General features: G+C 38.4%; 1 protein-coding gene across 1 annotated transcript in view; it reads right to left on the reverse strand.

The window, feature by feature from the left end:
- XKR4 (XK related 4) overlaps positions 1–16725 on the reverse strand; it is a 231300-nt gene that overhangs the window by 165004 nt on the left and 49571 nt on the right. The window lies entirely within an intron of this gene.

Below are 16725 nucleotides of genomic sequence, written 5' to 3' on the forward strand. Positions count from 1 at the left end.
GTCCCTAAGTGCCACATCTACATGTCTTTTAAAAACAGGAGACCACTTTTATGTCTTTGGATGAAAGACTTAATATAGTCCATTATTAATATATTAATATTAATTAATATATTAATACAGTCCATTATAAATAAAACAATTTTATTTAGTATCAGAATATAGCTTTCACATTAACATCTTATATGAAATGGAAAATTATGATCTTATATAATCTGTTATATACGGGCACTGACAGCTTATCCTTGAGGGTCTGGCAAGACATAACTATGAGAAGGTAATGGCTCTGAAGAATTTTTTTCTCTAGCCATGACACATCCCCTAGGACACAAAGGTCTCATCAATTAATTTTGTTCCTCTTTTGAGAAAAAAACATAAAGCAATATCAGGGAAATGCTGTAGTCGCTTGGGGCAAATGCACCCAAATCCCAACTGCTGTTCTGTACAGGCAGACTTTTTTCTCACAGCAGGCCCTAAATAGACATATTAGCTCCATATAAAATAAGCATAATGAATGAGCCAATAAATACACACAGTCTTATGCAAATTTTCTCACAGGCACAGAGAATCAATTATGGATGTATTTTTATCACAACCCAAGCAAGAGCTCAAACTTAAGACAGTATGTCAGTGCCAGTCTACCCCCATTCACACGCCCAGGGCAAACTCCTGGGTGTTGGTGCCATGGCAGCTTCATTCCCTCCATCTGGATAAGAGGTGCACACTGACCCATACACCTCCGGGTATCATGCAGCTGTGCAGGAGCCATGCTGTAAGGGCTCTTACATGATATGCCACAAAAGCAGAGGGAATTCATAACATGTGAGCTTTATACACTCATTTAAAAGTATGTATGCTTGCAGAGCACCGATCTACCAGCAGTTTCTTTCATTCAACACAAATTCAGGGCCAAGAAATACTCTATACCCTAGACCACCAGCTAGACTTAATGAACCAGGCAGGCTCCAAGTCAGACTCCATCAGCATGGAGTGTGTTGAAGGGAGTTGCTGGAAACCCCAGCGGAGCACACATTTACGGAAAAGCTTCACCCTACTTTTGGGAAAAAACAGAGCAACTCATAGGTGGGTACCAAGCAAATATTTGCAGGTTGAAGCCTTTAATAAGTTACTTGCAGTCTTCCAAGTCGTCTCATCAGAAAATGTCTTTAAAGAGAAGAAAGTTTATAACACAAGATAGTAGAATATGCTCTGGGAATCTGAGGTATAAAAGCAGACCTGAAGACAACAAAAGCATAAAGAACGTACAAGAAAGTGCAAACCCTTCTAAACACACTGCAACACTTTCAAGTTGAGGCTGTGCTCCTCTAGTGTATTTCTAAATACACTGAAATGCCCTGATGAAAAAAAAAAAAACCACATATAAATTAAAAATAAATTTTCTGAAAGCATTTTTCTCTAATTTTATAATGACAAATTGGTCTAGAAGAATGGAAAGCCAGTTTAATGATGTGTTAACTTAGAAAATGGCAAGAGAATCTTCAAAAGACCATTCTGTTTGTATCTAGTTTTTAGTGGTGCTTTTTGGTAGCTGTCATAGCACTCTCCAAACTAGCCAGCTGCAACAAGGTCTTTTACCATCTCATACCAACACACCCTTCATGCCAGTCCCTCTGCTGCCTTCTCCTAGTTTCTCCTCATCCAGGGCACACTCTTCTCTCTGCTTCTTCATCTCTTCCTTGGCTGCTTTCTCTTCCTTGGCTGCCCAACCACTTAACAGAACCAGCCACAGTTGCACCTTGTCTACATCAGCCAACCCACCGCCCCTGAAGCCAGCCCACAGCTGTATGTTATCAATGATAATTAACCCAGCTTCATCCCTCTACAGGTAGTATGTTGATTATTCACTTTTCACCACCAGCTGGCCAAGTCAATAAACTGTGTGGGTCACACATGGGACAGCTGATAAATGAACAGCTAGAAGGATTTAAACTTAATGTCAGGCTCTCCATTAAAGAAATACTAAAAGTATGAGAACACAGAAAATGCTGAAGGTTGAAACAGAAGTATAGTGACACAGCCGGTGTTCCACAAATAAATAACCTAAGGAAATTTGTATCTACTCAAATAGAGAAGGTAGTAAATAAATATTATTACCTGTAAATAAATCTCTTGCAAATGCTTTTGTAAAACAAGCAAACCTTTCCAAACCAGTAAATACAGATGTTTATTTGCATGCTGCTGAAGCCAAAAATCTGGAATAATTTTGGTCATTAGAGTGTACTTACTATGCATCTATTTATCCTTTCCTTTAAATAGAAAGCTAATACTCCATTCTCCCTTGAAGGTTTATTAGAAGATAAAATGCTAAAGGATAAAACAAACACAAATTAAATGGTGGTAGGAATCCCAAGAGAAGAGTAATTCAGTTTACATTTTGGGGGGTTTTAATTGCTGGTAAATTACACTTCTGAAATCATGTTCAGAGGATGAAATGGTTCCTGCTCTACTTTGTAAACCATTTTCACATTTTTCAGGCAGGAAGCCAACCAACTACAATGACATAGGGAACTATAGAACTCAGGATCTGCATCGACCACACATTCACTGGCATAAAAGAGTTCAAAGCATGCAGTATATTTGTTAAAGAGAAAAAAACTTGCTGCTTATATTTTTCGAGCTTACCTGAATGCCCCCTGTTCATTATCTACCGGTTACACATCAGTTTCCAAGCAAAATAAGTCATTCATGGTAAACTGATCACAAGCAAAAAGAAGCAAACAAATTAAATCAAAATCTGACCAACCATTACTTCTGATTAAAAAACCTAAAATATTTCAATAATTATTGCTTGTGTAGCTCCACCCCCCAAGTGAAAATATTGCAAAATCTGTAGTTAGTGACTGGCAGTTTTCAAGGACACTGCCCTGTTTTCTCACTAAACTTCACTCATAACTTACACCTTATATTTTAGAACAGGACTTCACTGCTGTTAAAGTTAGCTTTCAAGTACCAAATACCAGCAGTAAAGCACAGCTGTTCTATTAAAAAGCAAGCAAACCACAACATGTAATGGCTACAAGAGTTGGAAGGGAGAAAGGTGAAGCTATTTCAATATTTTGTAGCTCATGTGATAAGCAATCAATAACAATAATAATTGTGGTGAAAGGGAGAAAAATACTTTGTTATAAGAAAGGGGATTATTCCTGAAGCATCTGTGTATCTATCTGTATTGCAGTACCTTAGTTATAGGCTGGGATGCTCTGAATATTGATAGAGGTCAAGAAAAACAAATCTTTCACCACATTTAACGTTCTTAGCTCTTGAGTGCCTAACTCTAATCCTTAGAGAGATAAATGTTGCAAAAGAGGACTAATCATAAAAGATCCATCCCCTGACTCTTAAAAGTAAGATACGCACAAAGGTGGATCTTCTGACAAGGTTTTGTCTTCAGTATTTTTCTTGATTATCGTTATACAGAATCAAACTATTGTTAGATAGTAGGGCTCAATCATGTGAGTACTTACAAATATCATGAGTCATCCCACTAATGGCGGTGAAGTCAAATAAATGACAGTCACAGGTGCTATGCTGAAAACAGAGATGGTGACAAGGTAAAAATGTGGGATGTGTCAAAGCACTGCTCCCACAGCTTCCCAGAGATCAGGAGACAGAAGCAAGAGTTTTTAAGTTAGACTATTTTCTCTCTTGACATAGTCACTCAGCCCCTAAGATCTCTCTAATTTTTGTTGGTTTATAGATGATTTTTCAACATGTTTACACACCTCCTTCTGCTGATCCCAGCCATCAAAAACAAGCAATGCAATCCCCTGCTCCCACCCAAGAACAGGTATTTATTTAAAAAAAAATATGTTTTATCTAAATTAAAGGAACCAGGAAAAAAAAGATGAATACTGCAGTGGATTAAATTCATTACCCTTTAACCGTACAAGAATCCTTTTTAAGCCAAAGCAATATTTGCTGTTTTACTGGCATCACAAAGGCATGGCAATGTTTATGCTAATTTACAATGCACAGAAGAAAAGGTCTTTTGATCAGAGCTTTTTATTTTCATCACTTTGATTGACTGTCAACTATACTAATTATCATACAACCACTGATCATCCTTTGCTGCTAACTAGGAAATGTTGACATGTTTTCTGTGGCATTATTTAGCATGCAAATTTAAGAAGAAATGGTGCTAGACCTAATAGGCAAAATTTTCATCTCTGCCTCATTTAAGAGAGAGAGTCAATAGATATTTAAGAATAAAACAAAGTTCAACTGGGCAAAGTTCCCGGAAGGAACATATAGAGTAAAGAAACTGAGCTGTAGACAGTATAGAAATGCTTCCTATTTATTTGTACTCATATTCTCTCTACCTTTCTTGCTGAAATCCATTCCCTACCCAAATCTAGCTCCCAATGTAAAAAACTCAAGAATCTGATTTTCACAAAAAATTATTAAAGGCATTTCATAACTAAGGATAAACTGCAAGTTCAGCATAACTTTTTCAGATGGCACCTGCTGATATTTTTCCAAAGTTCACTTTGCTTTAAAAAAATACTGTATTTTGTCAGAAAAAGTTTTTATCCTTTATGCGTCAATCCTATATATCAGACAAAAGTAATGAAAAATGATCATGATACACCTCAGAGAAGGAACCAGAAACAATACTTATCCACAGTTCAAATGAGTGTACTGTAGACTTTGGAGTTGCACCTACTATACCAGTGATAAGTTTATCATAACTTTCACTTGGTTGTCGTGGTTTAACCCTGGCTGGTAACCAAGCCCCATGCAGCTGCTCGCTTGCTCGCTCCTCACCTAGAGGAATGGGGAGGACAGTCAGAAGGGAACGTAAAACTGGAGGAAAGGCTGAGAAAAGAACAATTTAATAGAATAAAACAAAAAAGAACAATTGAAACAAAATAAAAATGAAAGAACAATAATAACAGTTATAATGAAAAGGAGGGAGAGAGGAAGAGGAATGAAACCCAAAGGGAAGGGAGGAAAGAAAACAAGTGATGCCCAATACAACTGCTCACCATCCGCTGACTGATGCCCAGCCAGTCCCCCAGCAGTGATCGGTAGGCCCGGCCAACACCCCTCCCAGTTTATATACTGAGCCTGCCATCCCATAGTATGGAACATCCCTTTGGCCAGTTGGGGCCAGCTGTCCCGGCTGTGTCAACTCCCCATTTCTTGTGCCTCTCCAGCCCTCTGGCTGGCAGGCCCTGAGAAACTGAAAAGTGTTTGACTTAGTGTAAACATTACCCAGCAACAACTAAAACCATCCATGTGTTATCAGCATTGATCCGACACCAAATCCAAAACACAGCACTGTGCCAGCTACTAATAAGAAAATTCACTCATCCCAGCTGAAACCAGGACATCAGTCCATAAAAAGTTTGTGTAATGGCACAGAATCAACACAATAAAGCCCTATTTACTTCCTTGGCAGCTTCTTTATTAAGATCAATAAAAAAAAAAATTACTTAAACTGACCGGTTAATTATTTAAAATCCACTTAAGTTTTCCAAGGTTACTACTGCTTCAGCAGAAAACCTAAACCTGTGAAATGCAAGAGGCGTTGTGAGTGGAATATGAAGAGAAGATAAGGAAGCCTGATGCATACCTCTCCCACATGGCCATCCCGTGAGGGGTTTTACAAGCTCATTTCCCCTTCCTGCATTACAAGTACTCTTTCTGATCGCCAGTGAATTAATAATTGGGTTCCAGAAAGCCATAACTTCTGGACTCATAGCAAAGAAGATGTAAAAAAATCATGAAGACAAGATGGAAACATTTACCCCTGTGTTTGTACAGACAAACCACAGAACCAGATGCAAGCAGGAGAAAGAAGCACAGTTATCCCACTCAGGACCAACACAATTCAAATTCATACATGTGTCTTTGAACAACAGCAATCGTCTATTAAAATGTCCTCTTAATAACGATGAAAATCCTGCCTCAGCAGTGACCTAATCACCATTATAACACTGCATAACTAAGAGCAAGACCTCAAAGTCCTCTGAATATGGGGTGCCTATGGTGCTTCTGCAGTACTGTGGAACCATGGAAGTGTCATGAAAGAACCCAAGAATCATCCGCATGGAGGCTCACTGTCATTTATTAGAAAAGTAAACATTGCTGACAATATAGTATAATAGTTTTTTTAAAAATATAAAGTAATAAAAATATGGGGGTTTTCTCCACTTTTTCCTGCTGTCCCAGATATGAAAACTGGCAGCAGATTAACTACAGAAAGTTATATTGCAACCTCTATGACCAGGAGCAGAAAATTTTTTATACTTTTCATAATACAATTATTCCACAAATGGACAATGGAATATTCTGGGGATGGACCTAGAGACCTGAAAACAGCATTACCCTCCCTCAAAATTTTTCCTTGCATTGGGTTGACCAGTAGCATAAACCAGCTCAAAACTATATAAATCCTGGAATAACACAAAGCATCACAATCTTTTCTCTCTCAGACCTTTATATTGTCGTTGAATAACAGAAGGAGCTGGGTCATGGCTGAGGCACCTCTGCATTGCAGAAGCAGTAGTAGGAGAAACCAGATGCATTTTTCTAACTTACCCTTGGGACAAGACAGCCACTGTTCAACACCCACAAAGAGGGTGCAGACATCTTTGCTGCACGGCTATGAAATATGGCACACAGAGCTCAGATACACCTCTGAATACAGACCTTTGGTCTTATACTTGTCAGCTTTCATGAGAAGATGGAAATAGCTTGTAAAATTCGCCTTTATTGATACCAGTTGTCATATGTTAAGTTCAGTTTGTTCACCGTTAGACTTTACACTGGGTAAGTTATATTTCTGAAAAAAATATTTGATTATTTAGATATTAAAGATCAGTAATGATAATGATAAAACAAAGAGCCCTGATCAATCACATCAATAAAATGCACTGCAGTGGTGTATTTAAAAATTATAATAAGGTTTAGGCTTTAAACTAATCAAAGCACTTTTAGCAAGTGCCATCAGTGCTGAATCTCAAAGAATTGTAATCTCAAGAAAGGTCTGAAAGATGTTGGAGACTTGCAATTATTATGCAGGAAAGGTCTTTTTTTTTCTAAAGAACAAAATTTATTTTTTTCTGAGTTTCACAGGAAAGCCTGAGACATCCTATAGTCACCAAATCTCAGAATTTTTAGTAACTTTGAAATTTTATTATGTGACAGATAGTTCCCTTGTGACCTCTCCATACTTCCTGAGGGAGGGTCATATGCATGCTGAGTGAAGAAAGGAGAAAGAGCAGAGCGAGTAAAACAATCTGAATGCAGGGCCCAGGTATCTCCTTCCAGTATGGCCTGTCCAAGCAAAAAATATTGGTTTGAACCCATGGTCATGAGTAGAAGAGACAAATTATATGTGTTCACTCCGTGGACAATCCCTAAAGCAGACATGGTCTTTATTTAAAAAAAAATACAAACCAGCATTGGTCTAAAAAAGACAGTTTCTCTTTATGGAAATACACCTGAATTATTGGTCTAACAGGGACAAATACCTCTCTGGGGAGGAATGCTTCTCTGATGTACCCTACAGCCTATGCTGCCAATCAAAGTTGCAAAAGTTTGGGATCCACAATTGTGTTTCTGTTTAGTTAGCAGTCTCAGCTGTCCTTACCCCTTTCTGCCAATTCAGAGACAAGATAGATGCTAATTTTCAGTTGTATATTGTCATGTGTTTTTAACAATATCAATGGAAAGAAATCATATTACCAGCATGTTTTAACAAATTATACTCTTCCCTCACAGAACAGCATTTTTCTCATATCTTTAAAAACAGTATTAAAGATGATTCTTTCTGATTACTGTCAACACTGAAATGTCTCACGTGGTTCTACAACTACACTAGCTTTGAAATCTGGATTTTTTTAAAAATTCCTCCTACTCCCTTCAATAATTTTCTTTAAAACATTGGAGGTTTCTATAAAGGAAGGGGAAAAATAACGTAAAAGTGTTTTTATTCTTCTCCTTATATTTTAGAATATTCTATTTTTCCTAGGCTGAAAGCCCCATAAAATCATGACATTAACCTGAGACCACTATCACTTGTATTCGGTATTTAATATGAAAAGGGCTGTTTCTTTCCCTTTAATGGATGAAAGTCTCTAAAAAAACCCTACTGACACTACGTAGGTATAACAAAGTTTGTTGTGCCTTAACTTCGAGGTATCTTGGCCTTTGAAATAAAAGATTAAAAAAAGAGGCTTTAAAAAACAGTTGTAGAGATCAACACATGTAGCAGACTTTGAAGAACAATATACATGCTACTTTCTAGAAACCAAATTCTTTTTGTAGTTACAAGACTTGGCTTGATACTGCAAGCAAGTCTGAATGTAAAAATTACAGAAAAAAAAAAAAAAAGCTTAAAATTTCTCATAGCTGTGAAGCTGTATTTGCCAGTGGTCAGTATTTCTTAAGTTAAACCTCCAGAAACCAATATGGTTCAGCCAAGGAAGCTGAGGGATAGAGGATGGGATGAGGCACAAGGGCAAGAAAAAGTCAGTATGTAGATGAAACTTGTAAAAATGCCACATCCTTAATCAACATTTTATTCAACCACTCTATTCAGAATCGTAAATGATGGTTTTGACATAACTAATTGCACAAGTGAAGACTCGTGTTACTGCAATTGTGCAGAGGTGCCCTACATGAGGAGCAGCACTCGTAGTGCCTCTCCATGTGTACAGGTGTACCAAAGTCAGCTCCTGTGCCACCTGGTTTATCATCTAATCTGGCAACTGAAGCGCAGGAAAGAGGATATTGTCCCTACGTTAGTAATAAGAGCAGAGGGGATGTCTGGAGGTTTTATGGCAGCAGATGTAGGAATTTAACTCAGTCTGTATTTTTTTTATAATACTCAGTTCTTTAACCACAAAAACCACCTGTAGACTTGTTTACACTGCAGAGCCAGCCTGGCTACAGCAGGCAAACTGGAGCCCAGTTTAGTATAGCTGTACTGAGTGTGGCTGGGATGGAGTTAACCTTCCCCATAGCAGCCCTCATAGTGCTGTGCTTAGCATTTGAATCGAGAACACCTTGGTAAGGTTTGGCTACTGTTAGGCAGCGCTTGCACAGCATCTAGGTTGTCTCTCCAGTTACCATCCCCAAAGGCCAGTAAGCTGGGGGTGGCCAGGAGGTTCAGAGGGGGCATAGCCAGGACAGGTGACCCCAACTGACTGAGGAGTCCATACCATATGATGCTGTGCTCAGCAGTAAGAGCTAAGAGAAGGGAGGAGGAGGAGAGGCATTTGTTGTTAAGGTGTTTGTCTTCTGAAGCAACTGCTATGTGTACTGAAACCCTACTTCCTAGGAACTGGGACATCACCTGCTGGTGGAAAGTTGAAAATATATCTTTTTGCTTTGCTTTGCTTGTGTGCATGGCCTTCACTTTTCTCCATTAAATTGCCTTTATCTCAACCCATGACTTTTTCAACTTTTTCCCTGTCCTGCTGAGAAGGAAGAGTGAGAGAGTGGCTTGGTGGGCATCTGGCAGCCAGCCAAGGTCAACTCACCACAATAACACAGAAATACTGATAATGTGTAATGTATGCATTAACAGAATTATGAAACTTTCCTTGCTTTATCATCAGAGATTGTTAATGCTAGTATAGATAAAAAAAAGAATGGCAAAGTTTTGCTGAAGGTTCTTTACGTTAGGGTCCTCCAGTGAGTAAATTCTTTGAAGATGGTTAGACAACACAACTGTATTTGGCCTGCAGATACTCCATAAGGTAAAACTTTTAATTATAAAATGGTCAAAGTTGATTTGGAAGTCATTGAGTGACAGCAGCTGTAATGGGGTTCTGTTTAATTTCAAGTCCGCTTTTAGTATCGACAGACATTTTAAGAGCAAAGGTAGTATTCTGAACAGTTAAAACCTATTCCTGTTGAACTGACAATGGAAGCATATGGTGTTTATGAAGTAAAGACACTATTACATTTTTTCATCAAGCTACAATGGTATTTGGCCAAGTATTTTTGTTCTTATTCACATTGTGTATTAACTAATATGATACTATTCATGAAAATTTTCATTTAGGAACAATGTACAAGTCAGATTTCAAATCCAAAAATAACAGACTTTTCCCAGCAGTTTCTGACAAATAATACAGTCCTTATAGATGACTTTTCTCATTTTAGAAGGGACTTGACAAATAATTCTTCTGGTCGCTTTTACTGCCACAGACATAACTTTTCCCCATTTTAAGCATGTCTAACATCTAAAATGTACAATTCACTTTTATATTCTTCATGCCTTTATATTTTTTCTAACATCAAGATGTCTGAATAGGCTACTTAATCCCTTCAGGATCCTTCAGAGAAACCTTGGTGTTGCCTCTGAAGAGGCTGTATTTTATGCAATATAGTTTACTCACGCAGAAGGAAAGGCACAGGGAGTTTGTGGCATTCACTGCGGCAGCAACTAACCCTGTTCTTCTGTGGGTTACCTATTCTTTCCCTTGCTAACTCTGACTTTCCACATGCCATCAACCTTGATCTCATTTCTTATTGTTAATCTTTTTTTAAAAAAAATTATTCTGAAGATAAAGGAAAAATAATCAGGAAAATTACATACAAAATCTTTCAACCTACTTAAATTCCATTAGGGATAGAAAGAGATCAAGTCCTACCCCACATGTTGGGAACTTAGATGTAAGATTTGATAACCAAGAAAGAAGAGAAATCCAGAAGAAGAACACAGTTCACCTGCCTGTTCTGCCTGGACAGTGTAGAAAACGACTGAGCTGCAGCCCTACAGCTTCAATGCCCATGTCTACCCTGCACTTGACAGGGGAAGAAAAGGCAGAGTTATGGCACGCTGTGTAAGCCATCTGCCTTTCAACAGCACAACTGTATTGTGGATGTCTTGCAGGCGGCTTAAAATTCCCAATCCTCTGCTGGCATAAATACGCTAAATCCTCTCTCTCAGTGACAAGTCTCAAGCAGATATAAGTCCACTGACTTGTTGCTGCTTTGGATTTGTATTGGTCTAAGTGGGAGTATCAGCCTGATGAGAGAATGGATGGCATGGAAGGGACTGGCTGCAAAATGTTGTAACTGCTATTTAATTTTTCCAACAAAATTGATACACATCAAGAAGTTAAGAAGATCAATTTTCTACCTGAGCTGTGACCTACCCACAAATTAATTTTTCCATCAGATGCTGCATAACTTTAAACAATAAAGAATAAACAACAATAAATCATAATAATATTTATAAGCTGGACATTTGTGAATTCTGAATACAGTTTATAATTTGTGGATACTTTTCAAGGTCAGCTTTTCCCACCCTTCCTCATGTCTGGTACAATGCCATTATTAGTATCACATCATCACCAAGAAATACCAACCAAAACCAAAGCTCTCTCAAGAGGGTCCCTGTAAGAATATGCAGTGGAAGAGTCTCTGCTCAAGGAAATTCAGGATAAACCAACAAAATAAAGTGTGCATTGAGGTAGAAGCGGGAAATGACTACTCGGATTTGAGTAAAGTCTTAGCAGTCTGAAGTCTACGCTGTCCCAAAGAGAAAGTACCTCTGGAGAAATAAGTAACTCCTGAACACCACGCAGCCTGAGCTAGGATCACAAAATGTCATTGCATTGTCTTTTATATGTAAGTAAAATACACGACCAGAGTCAGTTTCTTGCCTTGCTTTACATATTGTTCTTACATGGAAATCAACAGAACATATTCAAAATTGAGTACAGCCACTTCCACATTTCTTTCCTCAGCATGAAAGCAGTTTAAGCAGTCCCTCTGCTCACAGCTCATTTCTTGCCCTCATGCTACAGTTTGTCATCTGCTGAGTTTTGCCTGTACGGCTGTTTATGGGCTATTCCATAAACTGGGTCACAAAATTCAACCAGAATAAAAACAACCTTGTTCCAATGTCTGCAACAAGGACATGGTTCAAGAGAAATGTTTCAAGTTTCAAATAAACTTTCTGAATAAACTCAAGTGCTGAGAGAGCTTCTAGCATGTGCTATTATATATGCTGCCATTATCCTATATACTGATAATAATCTGTCTGAATCTCTGAAGCTGGCTCAAATTAGCATTTCCAGTATTTAGTGATTTTCAGGATCACCTAGATGTCAGGTATGGTATAGCTGCCTGTGTATTGCTTGCAGATCCTGTCCATGTTAATGACATTGCCGTTTCCCTGAATACTTCTGAGTAAATAGAATTGACCAAGTTTGTGTCATGTCTCTATCCAGGAATAAAGGAAGGGCCCTTGCTAGGAAGACCTGTTTAAGTGGAAATACCTCAGAATAATAAGATACCTCAGAAAATTCCCCTTGGGGAGCTTCTCTGAGGGGAACTGGCTAGGAAGAGTGGAATTTCCTCAAAAGCAAAACAAAGACTAGGCGTACTGGGTTTCAGAGGCCTGGAAGTGTGAACGACTTGAAAAGAACTGAGATTCTCAATGCCACAGAAGAAAGAAGACAGCTCTGCTGCCTTTACACAGGCACCTACTATAATTGCCAGACCAGGGATGGGGCAAATCGGCTACACAGGGTAATAAGAAAGTGTCCTATGGCTCAGAAGGGAACAGCAAAGGTACGAGTCATGGATCCCAGGCATTACTCTTGCTAATACTCAAAAAGAGGTGAAGAAAATAAGAAAAACACATAAGGATCTGATTTATACACTCCTTTTATCAGTTAAAGGGGATTCCCTTTGTCCCCACCGAAAGGTTTTCTTTCTGGTCAGTTCAGCTTTCAGATGTCCTTTGACCAGCCGATCTATGAACGTAAAAATGACAGCATTGCTGGGGCTCTGGGATATGTTTAGAGTGTTCTTCTGTAGGGGGTTTGGCTTTGATCATGAGTGTGTCTGTAAAGCAAACCTCCCAGCTGTTCCCATTTACTTTAAGGAGGCACATTTATCTGTTGATCACAAAGAGGTCTCAGGGTATGCAACCTGATGTCTTTTGGATGTAAAAAACCCGAAAGCTGTACCGCAGGGTGCACCTCATCCACTTGAACTGTTAGTGAGTTAGTCCAAAGAGAAACAAGGGAAATGCCGGCAGTGTGGACATGAGGACTTCAGCAATGTTTTACTCCAGAGACTAGCTCCTCTTGCACTGCCATGCTGCCATGCTAGCTACTGCAAGCACATCCTTACAGACTGCTGCAGCCAGAGATCCTAGCACTGATCACAGATGCTTTCATTTCAGCACAGGGATAATGCTGGGGACTGTGACTGAGGAGCTTCCCAAGACTCCAGAAAACTTAAAAGCCTCCAGTGCAGCGGGGCAGCAGCTTGGCACGTGGCAGTTGACAACACATGCATGCAACTACTTCTGATTTTTGCAGCTAATGTCCTTTCATTTCAAATTTACCCATTTCAAAAAATCCACTGCCATGTTTATCTCACTTGATTGAAATAACTCTCCACTACTTTAGATTTAACTATAATCTCCAGAATAATGTAATTCCTATTAAAATACACATGTGCTGAAGATAATCAGAGACTGATGTAGAGAATTTGGTAAAAATACCCAAGGGAACTCTTCCATGGACTCAGAAGAAAGGATGGCTGAGACAATCCATCAACACAAATTTAAGCTGTATAAATATTTTTATGTCGCAAGCTAACTCGCCAAGAATTAAGTGTTCTTCTGCACCAATCATGACAGTACATATTATTCAGTTTTGTTAGGTTACTTTCCATCATTTAAAAATTTTCTTTCAGAAGGCAACAGCTAACTTGTTAAAGGAAATTTGATTAGTCTTAAGTAAGCTACTTGTTATTTCACCACCATGCAGTATTGATGGGAATAACATAAAGGATAATGGAATTAAGAATTTGTTAATAGCTCAAACAACGTCCGATTACATCAGACTAATTCGTGTTTCTGTAGTAATGTGTTCTGTACCACTCCAGTGTGCTTATGCAATCAGAGCAAAGAGCTGTTACCAAGGAAACCAATCAACCCAAGACCCCTTGTGTGTGAAAAATGCAGATATTTAACACGAAAAATCCCATACAAAATAACTTCAAATAGCAACCCAGACTGGACCTACCTCTGACATTTATAAGTTCATGCAAATCTGGCAATTGCTGTTCTGACCTTTCAGTTAAATAATTTTGCAGCTGTGGACTGAATAAGAAAATTTCTGTTAAAAAAAAAATAAATTGAAAAGTGTATTGGTCCAACACACAGGAAAGTTTATCCAATGTTATCAATTACAACACAAATGCAACCAACTGAATGGTACCCACAATTAATTCTCTGTTGTTTTTATTAAGCCTATAGCCAAAATAACTAGGTCTGCTTTCAATGTTGGACAGTGGAATCTTAAACCTATTGCACAGAATGAATTGATACAAACCCATGCTATCAATGAACCAGCTAATCATAAAAAAAAAGGGCTTTAACACTTCATACCTTGTGGTAAGAAGCTTCTTTCCAAAGCCACTAATCATAGGTAGCTTGTTAGCAGATGGTAATGCCCAAATTCCTGAACTACATATTTGTTGTAAATGTCCACAGGACTAGATACTAAATTAGCCGCGTTCTCCAGCAATGTACAGACCTGGGCTCTGTAGAGGGAGAAGCAGATATGCAAAGCCTCTTGTTCATCAGGATCTGAGTTCTTCAAAATTACCAACTAATTTTGCAAAAAATGTGGCTAACTCCAGATGTTCAGTACAGTGAACCTAGGTCTGTATGCACACAGATGAAATTTAAATAAGCATTTTTAATTTTCATTTTTCTTCCTAGCTCCTTAAAGATTCTTCTTGGAGATATTGTCTGTGACTGTAAGGGCTAAAATTCAAAGCAAAAGTTTTCTAAGCTGTACAGCTCAGATAACTAGAGCTTTAAGAAAAGCTTTTTACTAACAGAGAGAAATTGCTGCTCATAGACACTAAGAGTTCTTAAATGAAAATTAAGTCCTCTAGATGTAATTTATGAAAGCACAGGAATATAACTTAAAATATAAGTATAGGTGGCACAGAGATACTTTTTGCTGAAGTAAAGTCCATTAGCTTCGTGGCTCATGATCTTGAAAAGGACTCTATTTTAATATACATAGTACAATTTACTTTCTCTAATAATCACTGGTACTATCTTGTTGTAGGACTGCACTTGTAAAGGACACACTGTAGATAGATTAAATTGGAAATTAATTCCTTACTGAAAAACAGACGGCCTAAAATAGAAAGATTTTGAACATATGGAAATAACAAATACTAATCAAGCTTAACAAAAATTTGCATGCTTCAGGGGATTTAACAATAGCTCAAAATCATTTGTGTTGCTAAATATGCATACACTGCTTTACAGAAATCAAACCTTCCAGTTAACTTCATTTGTGCTAATAAAATTCACAAAAGATACGCCTGGCCTGCTCCACTGGCAGAAAGCAACATCAGAGTTCAGAGGCAGCTGCACAAAGCCCCAGATCACCTTTATTTTTTTCAGTGCAGGCGTGAAATAGTTTTTACAACGGTATCTGTCATGTTTAAGAGAGATACATCACATGTTAGGAAACCAATCCATGTTTCTTAAACTGCTTAAACAGTTTCACTTAAGCTAATGTTGTATATGATAATATTTTTTTATTGTTAAATTCGGTGTACGTAAATACAAAGACAGTGCCTGTCTTAAAGTTTCCTTGAAGCTATGTTGACCCCAGCTGCTCCTCACCTACTATCTTCACCAGCTCAGAGAGCTCAAGTGGTTATCTAGCAGTAACAGATAAATAAAACCCATTTAGAGATCGTAGTTGCTTTTATCTCTTCCACAGTAAGTTTTACTTCATTCTGTTCTAGCATGTATCAGGGACCAAACCCCAGAATAGATCAACCTTGAGTATTCTACTGTTGCTCTTAGGGATTTCTCCAAGCTGTGAAAGCAGCAGCCCATCTCTCCACCTGGCCGTGCTCCAACAAAGCATTTGGTTTTGGCTTTCTCTCATACATGACACAGATCTCATCTTCTGAAAGGAGTTCAGAACAGATCATAAGGAAGCCACCTTGACTTGTTTTGCACCAGCTGAATGAATTTCTAATATTAGGAATCTAAACCGATTCTAAATTACGATCTGCCATGTGAAAGAATAAGAGGAAACTCAGGGCCTGGGGCCAAAGGAAGGGGCTCCTGTGGGAGTAGTTTTGCTTACTGAGGGCTGGAGGGGTGCTTTGTTTTAAGAAGTCAGGCATGATGCCCAGTGGAGAAACTACGATCTAGTGCAGTCTCTAAATCTCTGTTGGACAAAGCAAATGATTAAATCATCTTCCTTTTAAAACCACTAATTTCGAGCATTTCTAGAGCATTGCTAAGTGTGTAGCACAGTATCTGCATGAAGTGCATTTGCAAGTCTCACTTGGATGTTCCTTCTCTTCCTATGGCCAAAACGAAAGGGAGTTAACTGGTAGTTTGGGTTCCAGCAGATGACTGTCATGTTATCAGAGTGTTAAATAGAGCACCTTCTCTTCTGTGCCCACAACATCCATTTTTCCCCCTCCTTTTTGAACCAAATAACCAATATATTGCCATACAATATATTGAACATTTCAGTCCTTGTAATAGTCACCTATTTCTTTAAAGATACACATTATCATAACATCTTTTGGTTTTTAATCTGGAAAGAGAACTGCACTGAGTTACATGCTAAGTGTCTCCAAATTACTGTGTGGAAGCTAATACGGGAAAAGTGCTGGCCCTGGTAAGTTAGCTTGGGTTTGGAAAGTCAAACTTAGTGTTTTCTGGTCCCC

Source organism: Falco peregrinus, chromosome 3, assembly GCF_023634155.1.
Source record: "Falco peregrinus isolate bFalPer1 chromosome 3, bFalPer1.pri, whole genome shotgun sequence".
Taxonomy (NCBI): Eukaryota; Metazoa; Chordata; class Aves; order Falconiformes; family Falconidae; genus Falco; species Falco peregrinus.